This window comes from Podarcis liolepis (genome assembly GCF_965112155.1).
Source record: "Podarcis liolepis genome assembly, chromosome: 10".
In the NCBI taxonomy this organism is placed as follows: Eukaryota; Metazoa; Chordata; class Lepidosauria; order Squamata; family Lacertidae; genus Podarcis; species Podarcis liolepis.
The window spans coordinates 38,429,592-38,452,818 of NC_139562.1; the positions used below are offsets into that span (position 1 = coordinate 38,429,592).

General features: G+C 45.5%; 1 protein-coding gene across 1 annotated transcript in view; it reads left to right on the forward strand.

Moving 5' to 3' along the window:
- Nucleotides 1-2,930: 2,930 nt before the first annotated feature.
- MGAT4C (MGAT4 family member C) overlaps nucleotides 2,931-23,227 on the forward strand; it is a 287,250-nt gene continuing 266,953 nt past the window's right edge. Inside the window, exon 1 of the mRNA XM_083463101.1 lies at nucleotides 2,931-2,951. The gene's annotated coding sequence lies outside the window, so the exon portion shown is untranslated. The remainder of the gene's footprint in view (nucleotides 2,952-23,227) is intronic.

Below are 23,227 nucleotides of genomic sequence, written 5' to 3' on the forward strand. Positions count from 1 at the left end.
GTGTGTGGTGTCTGAGAGAGACAAAGAGAGTGTGCTTTTTATGTGTGTGAGAGAATTTGTTCTCTGTGTATATGTGTGTTCGTCAGAAGGAGAGATTGCCGTGTGCCTGCATATGCAAATGAGTGTTGTGTGTGCACATGCACATTGCGTGTAGGTACATATAGTGTGCATGTGTAGGTTTGTGTGTGCTGTATATGTGGTGAGTTTTCACATAGTGCAAGCAGCATGTGACTCTTGGTGTGCTGGCTAAACATGAATGTTTCCCCTAGCCTGAAAGATGTTTAGCAACCCTTCATTTAATCTGTCAGAAATACATATGCTATCAACATATGTGCACACACATGCAAGTAAAATTAAGGAAATTTTGTCACCTGTTTTTGGAATGGATGAGGGCCAACACTTATCTTAGCACTCTGAAAGCTAGGTTCAGAAGTGTCATCAAGAATACAAATGTTCCTAGACCAAGTATATCAGTGATAAATATGCGAGTCATGGCTTAATGCTATTTTTGTACATAAGGGCATTTGGTGACACACCAAGCTCACTCCAGAGTAGAGACACAAAACAATGTCATGACTTTACATAGCCCTATATCTGCAGTCATTAAAATTTGCATTACCAATCATTTTTAATTTAAATTTATTGCCCATCATGTTCATTTGTAATTCTTTGTGCAAGCAGCAACAGCTGTGCTAATAAATTTTGTGTGGTATCTTGTGAATAAATAATCTGCTTTTTGGTTTCAGTACAATGAATAAATTAGGCCTATATTGCTTGCTGTGGTATGTTTGGAAGGGGAAAGGTTTGAATTGCTCTGGACTGGATGGCTTGCCTGCATGGTGGCTGTTAGAGCAGTCTGTGTGTTGATCTGATACATTACTGTGTTAAGAAGTGGCTGCATGAACATAGCCTGTACTAAAAAATATACTCAAAAATCAGCATAAGCAGGTGTATTATACTATGAATGCATCCTCTATCACCACGCTAGGAATGGGAGGGGAAATTTATTTATGTTCACATTTCATTGCAAATCTATCTAATTTGCACTTACAGAAACAATTCACAAAACTGAAACACAGCTATGCTTTGAAATCCACACTTCTCTGAATTTTGCGATGAATTTTTTGTGCAAAATCGCACATATTTGGAGAAAGGTGCATAAAGTTGCACATATTTGTGAAAATAACATACAAACTGCATTACATTAAGGGAAATGGCTCGCCAAAATGCATATATTAGCAGATTTGCATACAAAAACATACATACCAGGAGAAATACTGCACAAAAATGCTGAATAAACATGATTAGGATGAGTGATTGACAAGTTCCACCTTGGAAATTAGCATAACTGCTTAAAATTGGGAAACTGCTTGGCCTATTTCAAGCTGATCCAAATAGGGATCAGCTCACTACACTGCACTCTTACCCCATTCTCCGAACCTCTTCCCCTCTCATCTCACTTGCTATCATGGCAGCAATGCTCAGGTGATGGAAGCAAGCCTCTGCAAGCAGGGGGAGGGAAGTAGAGAGATGTTTGACCATAGAAAATGAGAAGAGGAAAGTGGAGGAGGTACCTTCTCAATGTGATGATAGGCCACAACATGCTCCAAGGAAATGGTCTACTAGCATCTCTCAGGGGTTACTTGCTGCCTCAAAGCCCATTAGTCCTATTAAGAACGAAATAACATAATAGGAGTCTGTTGGATCAGGGGCACTGCCATGTGGTTCTGAAAAGGTTGCCCAGAAGGGAACATGACCTTCACTTCTAAAAAGGATCCCCACCCTGCTCTGTTAAATTGGTTTAGAACTGCAGCAACCTAATAATAATAATAATAATAATAATAATAATAATAATAATAATATCCCACCCATCTGGCAGGGTTTCTCCAGCCACCCTAGGAGGCTTCCAGCACATATAATAAAATAAAACAAAACATTAAAAACTTCCTGCCTTAAGATTTCTAGTTATAAAACCGGTTTGAATTGAGTGTGTGTGTGTGTGTGTGTGTGTGTGTGTGTGGACATAGATATAGAAATAGATATCTAGATAGTACTGGTAGCATTGACAAACGGTGCTTTGACAACTACCATTATTTTCATAAAGAATTTTATTCTCTCCCCCCCCCCCACGGATTACAATATCAATATGCCTCATCCATTTAAATAACTTGCCTAGCCCTTTAAGGCTGGTTAAATACAACACCCAGCACAGAAGGTGCCAGAAGTGGATTGTCAAAATGCTATAAGGCTATTTTAATTGAAGTCTCAAAATCCGTGCTGAAGTCAATATACCTGTAGCAGCTTAAATGGCAAAGAGAAACCATTTTCAAGATCAGATCGTAACCTTTCCAATGCTGATCTCTGATTGTGTATGAAAGGGTTGACTGACAGGTGTGAAGGCATTTGGCATTGTTCATAGCCTTCTGTAATGAGGGGTTTTGTTGGGATTACAATGAAAGTGTTCCTGGAACTTTACAAAGCAAAGGTTAAGCAGGGAATATAAATCAATTCCTGTTAGATTTCTCAAACTGGCTTCATATGTCATCATCTATTGCAGTCATGTGCATGATTACTTGAAAGTAAGTCCTGTTATGTTCAATGGAGCTTACTCCCTAGTAAGTGTTGTTAGCAGCCTTAATCATGACTGGAAAGTAAAGTTTTCCATTAATAGTAGTTGCACCATGGGAAAAATACTGTTCTGTAGACCAGGAATGAAGAACAGGACTAGGTCAGTGGACTGCATCCTGAACTCACCGGTAGGCCATTTTGGCAGGCAGGCCACACCATGACATCAAGCGACCCCAATTCAAAGGAAAGAATCGGAAGCAAACTCTGATCGTGCTCCCTATTCCTGCCTTCCTTTCTTTGCAACCTGGCTTGAACTCAATCCAGATGGAAGATTGCTGATAAACAATAGCAATAATCCCTTCTTTGGGCAGCAACATAAGAAGGTAAGAACATCAGAAAATAGTTCTTGGTCAGGCCAATCGCCCATTTAGTCCAGAATCCCGTTCTCTCTCACAGTGGCTAACAATCGGCCCGTGAGCAGCACTGAAGAAGGGCCTGAGAGCAATAGCACTCTGCCCCTTGCAGTTCCTAGCAACTCATATTCAGAGGCCAATTGCCTCTGACAGTGGAGGTTGAACATAACCATTGTGGCTAGTAGCTGCCCATAGTCTTACTCGCCATGAAGTACAGCCATCCAAGTAATCTGCAATATGGAGTTTTTGACTGAAAGCTTCTTAATGTAACCAGTATTAGTGGGGCTTGTTGTTAGCACCCATCAGGCATTGCTAGGATGTCCATAATACAGAACTCTGTATTTTAGGCAATCCTTGGCCTCAGCGTTGATCAGCAAGGACACATTTGCCCTACTCATGTGAAGCAGTATCATATCACTTTAAACATTCATGGCTTCCTCCAAAGAATTCTGGGAACTGTAGTCTTGTTAAGAGTTCTTAAGAGACCCCTATTGCCCTCACTGAGCTGCAGTTCTGAGTGGTTTAACAATCCATCCCTCTTAACATGGAACTCTGGAAATTGTAGCTCTCTGAGGGAAAATAAAGGTTTTCTAACAACTGACCTAATATGTGCCCACTCAACTATTTAGATCTGCAGAACTGCACCTACTGATGAATAGGAGGCAGGTATTGTTACTATATTGTTTTCAGCTGCTGCTAGATACTTTTTGTTTCAACAAATCTGCCCAGGCATGTAATTTCAGCAAGCAGTTTTAGCCCATGATCTTTAGTAAGTATGGTTAATTTAAAATTGCTGGTTTAATTTTATATTTTAACTTGTTTTTAATGTTTGCGTTTATTGGTATTGCAATGGATATCTTAGATTGCCTTTTATAAACCACCTATAGGTCTTTTGCTTGAGTAAGCAGTGTACACATTTTGTTTAATATAGTATAATAGAAAGAAAAATAACTGGTCTCTTCCAAAGGAGCTTACAACCTAAATTTTGATATAAAGAAAGGAAAGGAAGATGAGGACAGGCAAGAGTAACAATGGAAGAATGTGTGCAAAAGCAATAATATACTTTAGGTAGTAATCCTATGCAAGTTTACCCTGGAGTTTATCCCATTGAATTCATTGTAACTTAATTCTGAGTAGATGTCTAGAGGATTGTACAGTATGACTCACTCAGGGAGGAGTGAGCATTGGGGGGGGGGGATTTCAGAGATGCAGGACCCATCTCACCCTTGCCTTGGCCACAACAAATGAATCAACAACTTTGGTGTTACAAATATACAATATTAGCAAGAGTAGCAGATTTGGAACAAGATGCATTACATCGAATCAGCTAATTGTATATATTGTCTTCTTCAGCCAAGAAGTGGGAGTAATTTTGATTCAGGCAATGAAGCCTCTCTATTCAGTCATTTTCATGTACTCCACCTAAAGGGGTATATCTATGGGTCAGGGAAGTGACAAACATTTTTCCTTACTTTCCTCTTTCTGGCATGGAAGAATATGTTGCAAATTAACAAAGCAGGCATTTTTTAAAGTAAAGTTCTACTCTCCAGACATAAAGTACCACATAGCCAGCTATGCTAATTAATAACTAACTAACATATATTTACCGGTATATGGGTGCCTACTGAGAAAATCCATAAAAAAGCAACACGCTCGATTAATATTGGGGGGGGGGGGCGCCGAATTTTGTCCTCACTCAGGGTGCCATAATGCCCAAGTCAGCCCCCTGACAGCATGTGACACCTCTGCTAAAATTGAATGTCCATATGTTACCAGGCCAGCCTCAAAGTTCTTTGTAACACAATGCCCTGAATAGGTTGGGCCCAGGATATCTTAAGAACTGCTGGAGCCCTTTTGTCCCAGCTTGATTACTGAAAACATCCAGAGGAGAAAGAAGAGGAGGAGTTTGTACTTGATATCCCGCCTTTCACTCCCCTTCAGTGGTGTTCAAACTTTTTTCAAAGAGGGCTAGTTTTGATGAAGTGAAGGGCAGTGGGGGCCATCCAAAGGGCCAATCAAAGTTGTTGACCTTTTTTAAGGATTGAAGTTGTTGAGCTTCTTTTAGGATTGAAGTTGTTGAGGTTTTCTTAGGATTTTATCCCAGGAAATAAAGTGCCACAGGGGCCAGATTAAACCAACCGGCGGGCCGGATTAGGCCCTCGAAATGGAAAGCAGCTAACAATCTCCTTTCCCTTCCTCCCCTACAACAAACACTCTGTGAGGTGAGTGAGGCTGAGAGACTTCAGAGAAGTGTGACTAGCCCAAGGTCACCCAGCAGCTGCATGTGGAGGAGCGGAGACGCGAACCCGGTTCCCTAGATCACGAGTCCACCGCTCTTAACCACTACACCACGCTGGCTCTTAGCAATACTAGGAGCATTGCTAGTTGTTCCCTGTGTTTTTGAAGCCTAACCAGCTTCAACTAGAAGTTGGACACTTAGTGCTGATGGTCCCATGCTGTGGAATAGTCTCTATCAGAATTTCAGCAAGCATTTTGACTTCTAAGCCTTCAGGCATCTCTTGAAGACTCGTGTGTGTATGTGTGTGTGTTTTGATAGGCCTATTCAGTGCTTTATGCTTTTAAGATGAGCCAACCAATTTTATGGTCACTTTGCATAGTTCTTAATTGTATTTTTATCGCTTCTTAAAATTTAGTTGTATACTAGTCTGATATTTTGAATGGGAGGTCTAGAAATATTTTGATAAATAACATGAAATATTGTTCCAAGATGAATTCAGCCAAGTTTCTGGCCTTTGCAACCATAGATAGGATGTACAAAAACCCATCCTATATTAACACTGTTTCCAAATCATCCATTGACTACTTGTTTGTATAACACTGGGAATCCTGTTTTGTAAATGTAGCACCTATTGTTTCAGTTTAATCCACCTTGGGAGTTGTGTGTGTATGGTGCAGAGGCAAAATAAATTCATAAATGAGAAGTTTATTTGTTCTCCCTGGGTTTTGTCATAAATTTCCCTGATGAACCAAAGCCATTAACATGTCCTTGTAATTGTCACATATTAATTTCCTAGCTGTAGGATTTGTCAGTAAACCACCCTATTTAATTTGCTGTTGACTTGACTGAAGTGCATAATTCAGTGAGCAATGATGAGTCAATGGAAGTAAGTTTCTCAGGCATTTGTTCATATTCGTTTGTGTGTGTGCTTTTTAAAAAAGAACATCTTTATCATTTTAAGAGCAATCCAAAGAACTGAAAGCTCTGCATCCAGATGCCTAATGGTGATTATGAATAGAGTCAATATCAATTAATATGCTAGTTATTCAGAATGGAAATGTCTTATTGGGTCAGTGTATTCTACACTGGGATGCATCATACCTATTAACTACAAGTCTGCTGTCTACTTTTTCCAGCTTGCTTTTCTAATCAGGGACATGCTTTCTCCCCTGAAGCATGTGGGAGTTTAACAATTACTTGAAACTCTTTAACGCCAAGCAATTTCTTCTGGGACTGCAATCTGTTAGAGTTCAATTTTCTCAGCCACAGACGAAATGATCAGAATGAATTCATTCCTTCAGAATGGAACTCAGTGAATAAACTAAATGTGATTGAAATGAACTTATGTGCCACTCATAAATAAATCAGCAGACTTCTCTTCCCTCATATACACTGCCACGTACAATGAATACCCCATTTAGAAGAAGTCAGAGTTCTGCAAACCCAGTACGAACAAGACTTTTCCGCCTCCAAGTTCCTTCAGACATACCAGCAGCGAAATGAACACTAGCTTTTCAGTCTTCTCTTCTTAGTGGGCTACATTGTTCGCTCTATCATTTCCTTTTTCTTCTGCTGCCAACTGCCTCACCTTTGGCTAGGGAAAGCAAACCACCTGGTGGCAGGGCTGTCTGTTAGTTTTCCCCAGTGAAGGAAGAGACAGCAGTAGCAAGTAATGGAGCCAGTGTGGGGACACAAGACCAAAGAGATTAAATGAGCATCTCTGATTCACCGATGTAGCTGGCTCTCCAGGATTGCAGGCAAGATCAAAGCACAGTGAACACTCTCTAATCTCTCATTTAACCTTTGTCACCAGTCTTCAGCCTCTGTTGGTCTTCCTTTCTCCTACAGACATTGGCAAGGCAGACTTGTTATGTATTCCAGCAGTTGGGAAGAGAACTATTAAGCCTGTGAAATAAGGATTTCCTGGATCACAGTCAACAGCCAGGATAGGAAAAACAGCAACTGAACTTGAGTTGTCTGTCTCTAATGACTCCACTGATAGGCAATGTAAGAAAACAAGAACTTCATTGAAATGGGTCACTCCTGTCTGGGTAGAACTTAAAATTAACAAGAAGGAAGGTAAAACATGATAAAACCTACTCCTTCCCCAACACAAGGAGTTGTCTTTGGATTCACTCAACTCCTCACTAACTTCTTAATGTGTCAAGATAGCACTCTGGGTTATGGGTTGAATCTGTGAATTCCAGATTAAAATATCCATGTAAACTGTGCTAAAGCCTTTCACATTTAAATTCTCAATCATCTATGGTCTCAACAGGGGACTCCAGTTGTCCTGAAATTGTCACCCTTTGTCTGCTCTGTGGTGAACATTTTCTTACATTTTAGCTTCCCCCTAAAACTGAACTGATTTGCATGCAATGCAAAAGTGGTGATTTATGTGTCATCTTCCCACACTTATGAGGCTCACACATCTCTCTCACAGGATATGTGTACATTTTACCAATTCAAGTAAATGCATTCACTTTTCCCTTTCTTGAAACCTCAGCAGTATGGACTGAGGGTACCTAAGCCACCAATATTTTTGTGCTTCCGCATCATGTATAAAGATGTGGAGCATCCAAGGTTTGTAGAAAAAGGAATCCTTTCATGCGTATAAAATAAGCAGTTCAATCTTGGCTAAGCACTCTGAGGATTAGATCTTCAATCTTCCAAGTAAAGTACACGCTTAATTTGTAAATGTCCATAAATGTCAGGAAACTCTATATTGGATTATTTATAAAATATAGAGGCAGTGCTTACTCATTGATTTAATAGCTTGATTTTTTTTTTTAACCAGGGAGATGTTCATGTAGTCTGTAGACTGATACGAAGTTGATGCTTTTAGAGTGTCATAAAATATTACATATTTTTTGCTGAGCTGGATACTGCTGGGGATTGCCTGGGTTTACAGCAATGCCGGATGTAACTGAAAATCTTTTAATCATGTGCTTCCTGATCCTCAACTGCTCTGCTTGTGCAAGCCCTGTTTATTTCAGTAGTGTATGTTCCAGTGCTGTGCTTTGAATATGGAGCAGAAAATAACTGAAGAATGTAAAGAGCACACGTAACTAGCAGGGCTGCCAGTCTGAAGGTGCAACCAAGGCATGATCTTTGAAGCAGAGAGTGGGTTATAACCAAGTAGACTAGTCATCTGAGCTACAGGTGAAGTACTCTTGGGATGTGATGCTTAGTCAGAAGAGCCAGGCAAAGCCCACGTAGCTTCAGTGCTGCGGCGGCTTTGCATGCCAGTGCTGCTTCCCTCCAATGCAGTCCAGCATTGATCCTGTGGCTGCCTGGTCAGTGGGAGGTATAACTGCTTGCATTGCTGGCCAGAGTTTAGGATCCAAGCCTGCCTGCAAAACTGGCCAATCATGGGCAGGCTTGGAGGCTGGCCATTTCCAAGGGGCAGACCCAACAGAGCATGCAGGCTTCCTTTGGGTCTGCTCCTGCTAGATATAAAGTGCTTTGCCCTATCATAGAATCATAGAGTTGGAATAGACCACAAGGGCCATCGAGTCCAACCCCCTGCCAAGCAGGAAACCCCATCAGAGCACTCCTGACATATGGTTGTCAAGCCTCTGCTTAAGGACCTCCAAAGTAGGAGACTCCACCACACTCCTTGGCAGCAAATTCCACTGTCCAACAGCTCTTACTGTCAGGAAGTTCTTCCTAATGTTTAGGTGGAATCTTCTTTCTTGTAGTTTGGATCCATTGCTCCGTGTCCGCTTCTCTGGAGCAGCAGAAAACAACCTTTCTCCCTCCTCTATACGACATCCTTTTATATATTTGAACATGGCTATCATATCACCCCTTAACCTCCTCTTCTCCAGGCTAAACATGCCCAGCTCCCTTAGCCGTTCCTCATAAGGCATCGTTTCCAGGCCTTTGACCATTTTGGTTGCCCTCCTCTGGACACGTTCCAGTTTGTCAGTGTCCTTCTTGAACTGTGGTGCCCAGAACTGGACACAGTACTCCAGGTGAGGTCTGACCAGAGCAGAATACAGTGGCACTATTACTTCCCTTGATCTAGATGCTATACTCCTATTGATGCAGCCCAGAATTGCATTGGCTTTTTTAGCTGCCGTGTCACACTGTTGGCTCATGTCAAGTTTGTGGTCAACCAAGACTCCTAGATCCTTTTCACATGTACTGCTCTCAAGCCAGATGTCACTCATCTTGTATTTGTGCCTCTCATTTTTTTTTTTGCCCAAGTGCAATACTTTACATTTCTCCCTGTTAAAGTTCATCTTGTTTGTTTTGGCCCAGTTCTCTAATCTGTCAAGGTTGTTTTGAAGTGTGATCCTGCCCTCTGGGGTGTTAGCCACCCCTCCCAGTTTGGTGTCATCTGCAAATTTGATCAGGATGCCCTTGATTCCATCATCCAAGTTGTTGATAAAGATGTTGAATAAGACCGGGCCCAAGACAGAACCCTGTGGCACCCCACTAGTCACTCTTCTCCAGGATGAAGAGGAACCATTGATGAGCACCCTTTGGGTTCGTTCGTTCAGTCAGCCAGATACAAATCCACTGAGTGGTAGCATAGTCAAGACCGCATTTTACCAGCTTCTTTACAAGAATATCATGGGGCACCTTGTTGAATGCCTTGCTGAAATCAAGGTAGACTACATCCACTGTGTTCCCTTCATCTACCAGGCTTGTAATTCTGTCAAAAAATGAGATCAGGTTAGTCTGACATGACTTATTTTTCAGAAATCCATGCTGACTATTGGTGATCACAGCATTCCTTTCTAGGTTCTCACAGACTGTTTGCTTAATGATCTGCTCCAGAATCTTCCCTGGTATTGATGTCAGACTGACTGGGCGATAATTATTTGGGTCCTCTCTTTTCCCCTTTTTGAAAATAGGGACAACATTTGCCCTCCTCCAGTCTGCCGGAACTTCGCCTGTTCTCCAGGAATTCTCAAAGATGACTGCCAGTGGTTCTGAGATCACATCTGCCAGTTTTTTCCTCAGTGCCCAGTTCATTGCTTTTGAATAATGGCTGCTATTGGTTGCTCTTGACCTTGGTATGGACATCATTGGCCACTGTATTCAGGGCTGGGTAGGAATTTTCCCACCGCGCCAACTGGATCTAGTCTGGTGGCTTTGCCTACCTCATAGCAAACACCACAACTTTTGGTGGTTTAAGCATTGGGTAAGTCTTAGTTTGGTTGGAGGGGAGGTTGTAGCCTCTGCCTGCCCCTCTGAGAGAAAGGGTATCCCGTTAAAGGGATCTGGGAGGAGTTGCTTCTGCCCACATACCTAGGCAGGGTCTAGAGCTCCTCAACACATCATCCCATCAGGAGCATTTCTATTTGATGTAAGTCACAGGATTCTCCTGCTGTTGGGTTGGCTCAGGGAATACTTCTGAGATATGGGCTAGAAGCCAATGATTCTATCCAGTGCCTATGCCAAACATCTGTAATCGATAAAGTTGAGTCTTTTTTGACCCAAGATATTGTGTTATGTCTAGTTATTCCTTGGTAACGGGGGCAGCAGAAGGTGCAGAGACTTGAGACACAATCTAAGTTAGGATGAAACCCAACTTGTTGGTTATGTCACCTGCTGCCAAACTGCCAAGTCAGTCTAGGTATGTCAATGGGCTATGATAGATTTATTGTGACTCATTGAATCAGCAGCGCTCCTGAGTATCAATTTATAGATCTCAGAAAAGGCAGCTCCATCTTCTGGAAAGCTATCATGATTTTGCAGGAAGTAAGGTAACAGAATTTGAGTCCTTGAAATAGAGAGGTCCCTCCCTTAAGACACATAGCTGACCCCACGATAGAAATATTTAAGTGGCAGTTAAACACAGTTTCATTTTCCAGGATTGTGAAGGAAATTGGATTTTAGTGAGTTGCTATTATGGATATTGACACTGCTGAGCTCTGTTAAAATTAGACTGTGGTTCTGTGATTTTAATTATAGTTTTATATAATTATGGTTAATTTACAATATGGCTTTCTATTATATACTTGGATCCTCATACCTGGCATTGCTGGGGAATTCCAAGAAGAACCCAAAACCAGTGGTTTGGAAAACAGTGGTTAAAATAGTGCAGTTTTGAAAGGGTCAGTCCAACATCTTAATTCACAATGCCCCCAACTAAATCCAAACACCTACAAAAATCCTGCTCCTTGATCTCAGGAACCATCACACAAAATTTGGTTAAGCTTTGTGCAGTTGTGAAAGGTTCATTTCAGCATCTTGTTTCAAAATGGTACCCAACTATATTCCAAAGTAGATTAAGTAAATTGTTCCCTGATCTTAGGAACCATAGTGAAAAAAATGTTTATAAAACATCCAAATGCATAGTGAACCAAAAAAGAAAAAACTTTCAGAAATATATGCAGATGTTAGCCACCCTGAAATCTTGATTTGAAGATTGGAAAGATATAAAAACCTATAAATAATAATTATTTCAATAACAATAATCATCAAGAACAGCAGAAGAATGGAGTACAGTAGTTCTTCATCAAAGTGTTTGCAAAAATTTCTTCGTTAACCCAGTAAGCCACAATACTTTGTCTAAATGTCTAGAGATGTTTCTTTCTCCTTATTCCAAATGATAATCAAAGGCTTCAATAGGATCTAGAATACTTTTGCTATTTTTACTTTCCCATATATCATACTGGACCCATTGAAGGCATTTAAAAGTCATTTCAATAGCATTTCTGCTGCTTAGGAACTCACAGCTCAGTCTGAATGTAGGAAAGGATGCAATAAGTGATGTATTTTGAATGAAAAAAATTTAAACAGACATCTTGGTAATGATTTTTTCTAATGGGCTTCTAATCCTGTTCATTAAACCATAATTCTTTGCATTAATAGTCTTACGGTTGCAGAAAAACTGTGTAGGTGTTAGAGAAAATAGTGATTTTAATGATAGTCAAATCCAAATTCTTCAGAATGAATCATCCAATTTTCCTGCAGATATACCTTAAATTAAAGAAGGAAAAGCAAGTTAAGAAAGATAACATTATCATTTTAAGAAAGCTCATTCAATATATGATATTTTAAGGAACACAATTATGAGACTAGCAAGTCCCTGTGCAGCAGTTATGTGTATGGGAAATCTGTTCAGAGCTTCAATGTTCATTCAGGTAAATGAGATGAGCCATTTAAAAAATATTTTTATCCCACCAAAGAGCTTGGAGTGGTTCCTTCTTCCTCATTTTCTTCTTGTTTTTGTTTTATCCTCACAACACCATGATGATAGATTGACAGCTGAATGATAGTTTAAAGACTGGTCCAAGGTCATCCAGTCAGCTTCATTTCTGAGTAGGGATTTGAGTAGGACTTGGTCCTACCTGGTCCTAGTCCAGCACTCTAACCGCTACACCACACTGGCAAGGTCATATTGTAGAGTAAAGCTTAGCATTCATGGTGCAACAAGCTCCTGAAATAAAACTACTTTAGCCTACCTGTTTTCTAGCAGGAGGGAATTCCGCAGAGTTGGGCCCCTACACTGAAGGCACAATCCTCACTGACGTGACTAGTGCTCCCCCAGATGATATTGGTGATTTACTTGGGGGAGTACAGGGTTAGGTGGTCCTTCTGGTTATGGGACTAAGTTGTTTCCACTTATGGACATATGGATGGGAAAGACTCTGTGGGTCTTTAACACTGGTGTCATGTTTGAGTGGTAGTCTGTTCCCATCACCAGGCTAGCCTCAGCATTCAGTAGTAGCTGAAGCATTTGGACAAGACCTGGACACCTGAGAAATCAATCATCAGTAATTCTCATGAAGAATCCGTATCTTAAACCATCCCTCATACTGAAACAGATGTTGCATGTGTGTTCCGTTTCAAAAGATTCTGTACTTAAATGTCCCTAGTTTCACAAAATTACTTCCCACCTTTTTAAATAGTGAGTGTGCATGTCCTTTATTTCTGAAACACCAAAGCATTGGACTCAGCATACAGAGCATAGTTTGAACACAACCACCATATTGTTAAAACACAACGAATCTGGATGATACTGTATTACTTAGAATATCACATCAGTGGAACAACAGAGTGGACTGTGGGCATTGCATGAGGAACAGACACAATTATCAGGTATATAGCCCTTGATGTTCACCCAGAAACCGCAGAAAATACAGTGGTTTGATTGTTAGCTGGGAAAGACTTCTGCCCCCGTCTTATGCTGTTGATGAAATAATTGCTCAGGATGCCAATTAGCTGATGAACAAAGTTCAAAGTTGTTGGTTCTGGTATACAAATATGACTTGGGACTAGGTTCCCTAAAAGATCACCCCTTATTGACCCAACTGATTTCTGCATGACAAAGCCTACTGAAGAGACAGTCTGACCAGGAAGTCTGTTCTACATAATGTCATAATTGGGTCTTTAGGGTCTTTTTTATGTAGGAATTTTATTGTACAGTGGTACCTCGGGTTACATACACTTTAGGTTACAGACGCTTCAGGTTACAGACTCCGCTAACCCAGAAATAGTACCTCGGGTTAAGAACTTTGCTTCAGGATGAGAACAGAAATCATGCTCTGGCGGCGCGGCAGCAGCAGCGGGAGGCCCCATTAGCTAAAGCGGTGCTTCAGGTTAAGGACAGTTTCAGGTTAAGAACGGACCTCCGGAACGAATTAAGTACTTAACCCGAGGTAGCACTGTATTCTCTCGGCAAGGCACTTTTTTTAAATCAGAACTGGGTTTTTAGTGTGGTAGCACCAATCTCTTGGAACTCCCATATCAGATGGGCATGATATTATATTTTCAGCATATATTGAATACCTTCTTTTTCCAACAAACCTTTTAAGTGAATATATTTATCCTTGGATAGTGTATAGTTCAGCAATATAGCATGCTACAAACCTACATGCATATTTTCTGTGGTTTTAAAGCAGCTCTGTGCTGCTCAGCACACTCGATGTGTGACTCTGATGGCATGTGCAGAACTGTGTTTTTGGAATGTGTTTACGGATCAAAGCAAAAATCTTACACTTATGTCACATGAAGACCCAATAGTTCTTTCTCTGCTTTCACAAAGGTCAGTCTAATTGTCTTTCTTGCATTTTAGGAGTAAAGGCATAAATAGGATTTTAAAAACATATTGTAACTAACTGAACACTGTAGTTTTGACAATTCCCCCTCCTTATGGAGAAATATATTTGTCGCGTTCACTGCCATGCTTGAGCAGTAAATTGCCCTATGTCTGAGTAACTTTAGTTTTAATTTTTCTCTTCTCAGATGGCAATCGATAGTCTAGAAGCTCTTGTTATGGATATACAGCTCTGTCTTAAATAGATGAGTTGCAAAGACTTTTCTTTCTTCCTTTTTTAAAGCAAAAACAAGATTTGGAAATGCATGGGAATATTTTGCTAGTGTGTGTTTGTTTGTTGGAAGCAAATTAAAATCTGATGTTGTGAAACTAGTGCTTTTTATTGATTAGCGTGTTAGTCGAATTGCCTTTTCTCAGTTTCACTCTAAACTGGTTATGTTCATTTTTGGATGGAATAATGAGCTTGCTTTCTTGACAAGTCCCTTATGTATACCCAGACGGAGCTTTGAAAGACCAACCTTTTCTCTGAGCTTTTTCATTCTAATCACAATGGAAATGGCAGGCGGGTACCAAGAGCATGGAATAAGTTTTTTATGGAGAAAATGCATGTCATTTCTTTGAAGCTCAAAACTTAAATCTATATTGAGCACAGTTAACAGATAAACAACACACCCTAGGGTTTGTGCAGCATTTAAGCTAGTTGAACGAATATGGTTACTGGGCCTCAAATGCCAAAGCAAATAGGCAAGAAGACGGTGCTGATTAATGACAGCTGCACAAACTAAAGCTTAGATTAAAAATAATTATTACACAGCACAGACTTAACATTTGCTTGGCAGAAATCCAGTGGCTCAATGCTTAGAACACAAGAGCGTGAAATCATTAAACTTTCCTTTGTGGGATACAATGGCATCGATGGAGTGACTAATCCAATGCAAAATATCTTTCTAATCCAGTAGAAACCAGGTACTAATGACTAGCCTTTTCTTCATCAAATGGAGAAGCTGGGACTTGGGCATCATTTAGAACAGCCAGTTGTGGACAAGTGAGGCTCAGAACACAATATTACTTCTGGGGATTGGCCTTTATTCTGAAAGTGGCCAGAATGGTAGTGTCACGGGCTGCCTCTGGTCTCAGCTCACAAAAGACCAACGCCAAGCTCTTCTTATATACAAGGATGTTTATTGCAGTTCATTATTGGTTCCACAACCGAGGCGTGCAGCCCCGAGTGTCTAACGTCAGACATTTGAAGTCCCCTCTGATTCGTCCCCGCCCCTGCACCAACTTATGAGGCTTGTGCTAGACCACCGCTTCCTGTCTTTCCTTTTCCGCAGGGTCTTTCTGCCCCCCTGGGTTCCTTCCCTCCTGCTCTCTCCTGAAGCGGATTCCTGAGATGCCTGTTCCCCCCTCCTTCGTGCTTTGGGGCTGGGCTCCTCCTCCGGGCTTTCTCCATTTCCGCGCGCCTCCACATTTGAACTTGGCGCGCGCTCGCTACCCCTGACCTTCCTTTTGACACTGACACTACTCCCTGTACTACTCTCCCCCTCTTCCGGCAGGACGTTCTCCCCAGATCTCCTTCCCCTGTCTCTTTCCTGCTCCGCTCCGTGTGTCACACTGGGAACCCCCCTCTCTTCCCTTCGTTCCTGCTGGGAAGCCGGCCCCGATCTCCCACTCCCGCTCGGGGTTTCCCTGCTGCTTCCCTGCTCCTGGCAGGTCCCCCCTGTGACCCCCCTTGTCCTGACTAGGGGCGCCCCCTCCTGAGAATCCTCCGATTCACTTGAGAGACTCATGGAAGATCTCAAGTCATTGTCATCCTCCTCCCCACTGTCCTGGGATTCTTCCTCGTCGCTCTCCGTCTCCTCCCTCACCTGTGCCTCTGTCTCTGAACCCCTGACATCCATCCCCCCCTCGAAGCCCCCCCTTCCCCCCTCCCGCTGCTCGGGCGCAGGTTCCGGGGGCTCCGTCGTTGCGGAGGTCGCTGCCGGACACAGGTCGTCGACGTCGATCTCCTCTGCTTCCAGCTCATTGTTTGTGTACTCGAACCCATTGTCCTCTCCCAACATGTTCACGTCCTCCCCTCCCCCTGTTGCCTGGGTGGGGTCTGCTTGCCAAGGACCCACCCGCCACCTCATGCGCCAGTCCTCTCCTGGTTGGTCGTCCCACCAGTAAGAAAGGTCGGTGTCCACCCCCGAACACGATCCCCTTGGAGGGCTCGACTCTGGCGTCGTCTCCTCTGCGGAGGAGAACCCTTGGAAGGTGCTGGCGGAAAGTGTGGGCGTAAAAAGCCAATCGTCGAAAAACTGTGCTGGCATGGGCCTGTGTGGGAAAAGGGCATGGAACTCGTCCTTGAGGAGGGGTTCGTCCAAAGCGTAGTCCGGCACCCAACTGTTGGTGCTGGCCGGGGCGCCCTCCCTGGCGAGAAAATATTCTACTCCCTCTTCCCCCCATCTCGAGTCCAGAATCTCTGTGACCTCGTTGACTGGTTCGTCCCTAGGTGACCTCCCCCTCTTGGGCGACTCCCTGCTTGGTTCTGGTGCCGTCCCTGACTCCTGAAATCTGTGTGGGGCCTTGTAGGGGGTGAGCATCGACCTATGAAAGACCGGGTGCATTCTGGAACCCTCGGGGAGGGCCAATCGAAACGCTACGGGATTGATCCTGGCCTCAACTTGGTACGGTCCTAGTTGCCTGTGTCCTAGCTTCTTTTTAGCTAACGACTTGGCCGGCACCGCTTGGGCCGCTAACCATACCCAGTCTCCCACCTGGATGTCTTCCCCCTCCCTCCTGTGTTTGTCCGCCTGCACCTTATAGGCTTGTTTAGCTAGCTCTAAGTGTCTTCGTAGCTCGTCATGCACCTCTTGCAATTCTGCTGCGAAATGGTCGGCTTCCTGTGGCGCCCCCTCCCCCGTCGTCACGAGCCCCGGGAAGGTTCTGGGATGCCTTCCATTGTTAGCGAAGAACGGCGTCACCCCCGTCGACGCGTGCTTCGTGTTGTTGTAGGCAAACTCAGCCATCGGCAGGTAATCCACCCAAGCTGCGGGTCGCTGAGTGGCGTAACATCTCAGGTACTGCTGCATGATCGCGTTGACCCTCTCTGCTTGGCCGTTGGTCTGCGGATGTCTCGCCGACGACAGGTTGATTTTGACGTGCAGGATCCCTAGGAGCTTCCGCCAGAAACTGGACACAAACTGGCGCCCCCTGTCGGACAGAATGGACCGTGGCAACCCATGCACCTTGAACACGTGGTCGATGAACAGTTTGGCTGTCTGCTCCGCTGTCGCCACCTTCGCGCAAGGAATGAAATGCGCCATCTTGGTGAACAGGTCTACAACCACAAGCACCGCCGTCTTGCCTCGCGAACTGGGCAGATCAGTGACAAAGTCCAGCGCCACCCTCTCCCACGGTTGCAGTGGCGTCTCCAACGGTTCCAGCAGTCCCGCTGGCTTCTGGTGCACTGGCTTGGACCTTTGGCACGTGTCACACCTGGCGACGTACTCCGCGACCTCCCCTCGCATCTGGGGCCACCAAAAGTCTCTGGCCACTAATTCCGTCGTCTTTTCCTTGCCGAAGTGGCCAGCGCTGGGTGCGTCGTGCAACTGCTGCAGAACCTTCGCGCGGAGATCGTCTCCCGGAACGTATAGAGCACCTTTACGGGTCAGCAGGCCGTCGCGTATCTGGAACTCGTCGTCCTTCGCTGTGCCCCTCCGCACCTCTTCCATCTTGGACTGTGCGAACGGATCCGCCTGCAATGCGCGACGCACCGCCTCCAGGTCCACGGCGGCTGAAGCGCACGCCCATGCCTGCGGTGCAAAAATGTGCTTGGCTGCCACAGGTGCCGCTTCCTCGAGATACTGCGGTTTCCTGGAGAGCGCATCTGCTATGACATTGTTGTCGCCTGGGATGTACTCTATTCTGAAATCGAAATCCGCAAAGAACTCCGCCCAGCGTATGTGCCTCTGGCTCTGTAGCTTCGCCGTGCGCCAGTACTCTAGGTTCTTGTGGTCCGTGCGGACCTGCACGGTGTGTTTGGCTCCGATGAGAAAGTGCCTCCACGCCTTGAAAGCTGCGTGGATGGCCAGCAACTCCCTGTCCCAAATGGTGTAGTTCTGCTCCGACTTGCTGAGCTTCCGGGAGTAGAAAGCACAGGGCCTCCAGTTTCCCTGCGGGTCTTCCTGTAAGAGGACGGCCCCCACCGCTCTGTCAGATGCGTCAGTCTCCACCCTCATGGGCCTGCCAGGATTCACGTGCAGCAGCTGTTCTTCGGACGCGAAGAGACTCTTAAGTCTCCTGAAGGACTGCTCCGCTTGGTCCGTCCAGGTGAACTTCTTCTTCTTGGAACTGAGAGTGTCAGTGATAGCTGCCGTCTCCTTGGCGAAACCCCTGATGAACTTGCGGTAAAAGTTGGCGAAGCCGACGAACCTCTGGACCTCTTTCCGATTTCGCGGGCTCTTCCAGTCCAACACCGCGCGGACCTTGGCGCTGTCCATGGCTAGTCCCCTGTCGGACAGCCTATAGCCCAGAAAATCCACCTCCGTCACGTCGAATTGGCACTTCTCCAGCTTGGCGTAGAGCCTGTGCTCCCGTAGCCTCTGCAGGACCTCCTTCACGTCGCTCTCGTGAGCCTCCAGCGATTCTGAGAAGATCAGAATGTCGTCGAGGAAACATACGCACTTCTTGTAGAGGAGTCCCGCTAGCACATGATGCATAAAAGCTTGGAAAAAGTGGGAGCCATTTTGGAGACCAAAAGGCATAACTCTGTATTCATAGGTGCCCAACGGCGTGAACATGGCCGTCTTCCACTCATCACCCTCTCGCACGCGTATGAGATTGTAAGCTCCGCGGAGATCCAACTTGGTGAAGATCTTCCCTTTCCGCACCGTCGCGAGCAGGTCGTCGATCTTGGGCATGGGAAAGGCCGCGGGCTTTGTCTTTGAGTTTATGAATCTGAAGTCTACGATCAGCCTCTTTTGGGGCGTGTCTTTCTTCTTCACAAAAAACACAGGACTGCCGCCTACAGCCTTCGATTCCCGGATGAATCCCCGCTGCAGATTGTGATCTATGAATTCCCGGAGCTCCTGCAGCTCCTCCTCGGACATGGAATACAGCTTCACAGGCGGCAGCGTTGTCCCTGGCAAGAGGTCAATAGCGCAATCGTAGGGCCGGTGAGGTGGCAACTGGTCAGCCTCCTTTTCGCAGAAAACCTCCAAAAACCCCTTGTACTTGAGGGGTACTGCTTGCGCCATGCTGAGACGTAGCTGCTGCCCCTCCTCTGGGCCCTCCTCCTCCTGACCGGTTTGGATGCAATGCTGCGCGCAATAGGACGAGCCGAAGGTGAGCTGCCGCTGGTACCACGCCATGGTCGGGCTGTGCCTATCCAGCCAACTCATGCCTAACACTATAGGCGTGTCTGACAGGCGGGTGACGTTGAAACTGATGACTTCTCGGTGATTGCCAATCTGCATCACCATGGGCGGCGTCTGTCGTACCACTTGCCCCCCCAGCAGCTTCCTGCCATCCACTGTGACGACGTTCAATGGCAGCGTGGCTGGCAGAAGCTCTATGTGATGCTGCTTGACGAACTGCACCCCCACGAAGTCTGCGTTGCTCCCACTGTCAATTGTGATGGGGACCTCCAGGGTGCGTCCATTAGGTAGCTGGAGGGTTGCAGTGAGCTGCACTACAGGTTTGGGTGGCAGGGGGTCTGTAGGCTGCAAAAGCGCTGGGGACTGCTCTACTGATTTGCCTGGCTGTGCCCCAACATTGCTGATTCCAGCCAGGCATTGTCGTTTCCCTGAAACAGCTCTTCATGCTGTGCTGCTGCATTTACTGTTGCCAAGGCTGCAGTGTGCTGCCGCAGCCTCTGGGGACACTCTTTCGCCATGTGCGTTGCACAGTCACAGATGTAACACTTCCTGTTCCCTCTAGGAGGCTTCTTGACTGTTCCGGACGCTGGGGCTCCGGCCACTGACTGAGCCTGAGCACTCCCCAGTTCCATAGGCTCCTCCCCTGGCTGCAGCTGAGGGGAGAGACGCTGACATCCTGGATCTCTGGGAAACAAAGGAGGCACTCTAGATGGTGCGTGAAGCTGGCTACCCCCCTCATTGCGCCAAGGGCGTTCTTCCTGGCGCACTCCAATGGCAAGCGCACGCTGCACCACGTCTGCCAGGGTTTTAGGTCTGTCCCCCCTAGCCAGCTCGTCCTTCACAGGGCCAGAGAGCCCCTCCCAAAATAAGTCTCTGACAGCCAAAGAATCCTTCTCCCATCGCAGCACATTCAGCAAGGCGAAAAAGCGAGCATGGTACTGACGTACTGAAGCCTTGCCTTGCCTTAAACCATGGATCTGATGGCGTGCCACATCCACATCCACACTAGACTGGAAGCAAGCGTCCATGCATTTGATAAATTCATCAGAGTCCCTTCGAGCAGGGCAATCCTCGCGCCACAGATTGCGCAGCCAAGCCCTCGCTTCCCCATGCAAGTGGGACACAATGAAACCCACTTTTTCCTCTTCATCTTTAAAGTCGTCGCGAAGCAAATGCAACGCATATTCTACGTCTGCTTTAAAACTGGGGTATTGCTGCAGGTTCCCATCGAAGTGGGCTACTAAGTTGCCCCCTCTTCTGCCCAGTGCTACCCCAGCAGCTTTGGTCCCCGGGAACCCCACTTGGCATGCATGATCCCACCTGGCTTGCAGATCTTGGCACCGCTTTTCCGCCTCTTCCCCCCTCTTCTGGGAGATCGTTACCGCAGTGGTAAGCTGGGAGACTGTGTCGCGTAGCTCAGCTATCTGCTGGTCCATACTCATGGCTGCCAAACTTCGTGAGCTTTGCAAAAAAAATTTTGCTTAGTTTTGGAGGGGACTTACTGTCACGGGCTGCCTCTGGTCTCAGCTCACAAAAGACCAACGCCAAGCTCTTCTTATATACAAGGATGTTTATTGCAGTTCATTATTGGTTCCACAACCGAGGCGTGCAGCCCCGAGTGTCTAACGTCAGACATTTGAAGTCCCCTCTGATTCGTCCCCGCCCCTGCACCAACTTATGAGGCTTGTGCTAGACCACCGCTTCCTGTCTTTCCTTTTCCGCAGGGTCTTTCTGCCCCCCTGGGTTCCTTCCCTCCTGCTCTCTCCTGAAGCGGATTCCTGAGATGCCTGTTCCCCCCTCCTTCGTGCTTTGGGGCTGGGCTCCTCCTCCGGGCTTTCTCCATTTCCGCGCGCCTCCACATTTGAACTTGGCGCGCGCTCGCTACCCCTGACCTTCCTTTTGACACTGACACTACTCCCTGTACTACTCTCCCCCTCTTCCGGCAGGACGTTCTCCCCAGATCTCCTTCCCCTGTCTCTTTCCTGCTCCGCTCCGTGTGTCACACTGGGAACCCCCCTCTCTTCCCTTCGTTCCTGCTGGGAAGCCGGCCCCGATCTCCCACTCCCGCTCGGGGTTTCCCTGCTGCTTCCCTGCTCCTGGCAGGTCCCCCCTGTGACCCCCCTTGTCCTGACTAGGGGCGCCCCCTCCTGAGAATCCTCCGATTCACTTGAGAGACTCATGGAAGATCTCAAGTCATTGTCATCCTCCTCCCCACTGTCCTGGGATTCTTCCTCGTCGCTCTCCGTCTCCTCCCTCACCTGTGCCTCTGTCTCTGAACCCCTGACAGGTAGTTTGATAAACTTTCTCTCCATGGTCATTTGGACTTCATAATACATCCTTTGTAGACACTTCAGCCGAACCTCTTATCCAATAGTGGCAAAAAACAACAACATCTGTGTCCTGTATAATTTTAATCACAAGAGCCTTGAGTCCAGCTTAGCCTATCTGCCACCCTCAACCAAAGGCTTTTAGAATTTGATTTGTGCTTCAAGAATTATTTGTATATACACATACAAGTATGGTCTGGGGAAAGAATAGACCTTGGATGTCCTGATGAATGATCTTCTCTGGAAGAGAGCTAGGGGCAGTGCAACCCTCTTAATCCTGTTGGCTCTCTCAGCAGCTTTTAATACCACTGACCACAGTATTCTCATGTATGATTTCCTTGGTTTGAGGGTTGATGACACTGTATCCAGTGGCTTGATTCTTGCATGCAGGGATTGTTCCAGAGAATAGCATCGAGTAATTGTGCCTTGGCTACCTGGCAGTCACTATATTTTCCTCAACACTATTTAGCATCTACCGGTATCTGCAGTTGCTGGGAGACGTCATTTAGGAGATTTGGAGTGAAGCATCACCAATAAGTGGATGACACTTGGCTGTGTTTCTCTGTAACATCTGAGTCAGAAACAGCATTGCGTGCCCTGAATCAGTCCCTGGAAGCAGAAATGGGCTTGATGAGACCTAATAATGGACACTGAATTCTGACCAGGCAAGAGACCCTATGAGTGGGTGGGTCTCTTGTCTGGGTCCAATCTTGGGTCCAATAATTGGGTTGTACTCCTAGATCCATATTAGTTTTTAGAGGCTGAAGTGACCTGTGTTGTATGGAGTGCTCACTACCAACTCTGGCTGGTATGCCCATTCTTAGACAAAGTAATCTCTCTGCTGTTAATTGGTATATACATTAGTTGTTCTGCACTCTTTCTCTCTTCTTGATTGGTTCTGCATGTTGTTTCTGCTTCATGGGAATTCAGAACCCGGAATACACAGATTCATAATGGGCAGATGACCTTGCATTCTGCCAGATCGGCTTTTGATTTTTTTTTTTTTTTGTGCTTTAGAATTTTGTGATCATAATAACAAGATCCTGTTTGGTAGGGAGAACATTGCGGTGGTTGTTGATTCAGTGTTAGAGTTGAATTTATTGTCCTCAGAGAACCGTTTCGCCTTACGGAACAGGATGAAGAAACTTAACCTTAGTTTATTCGTTGTGGATAATGTCTTTTGGTATATGAAATATTTATTGTGTTGCTGTTACTGTTCAGGGAGTTGGTATAAGTAGAAGCATTTTCCAGTGCGCCATTTGTGTCCTTGAAGCATTACTGCTATTCCAAGGAGGACTGCT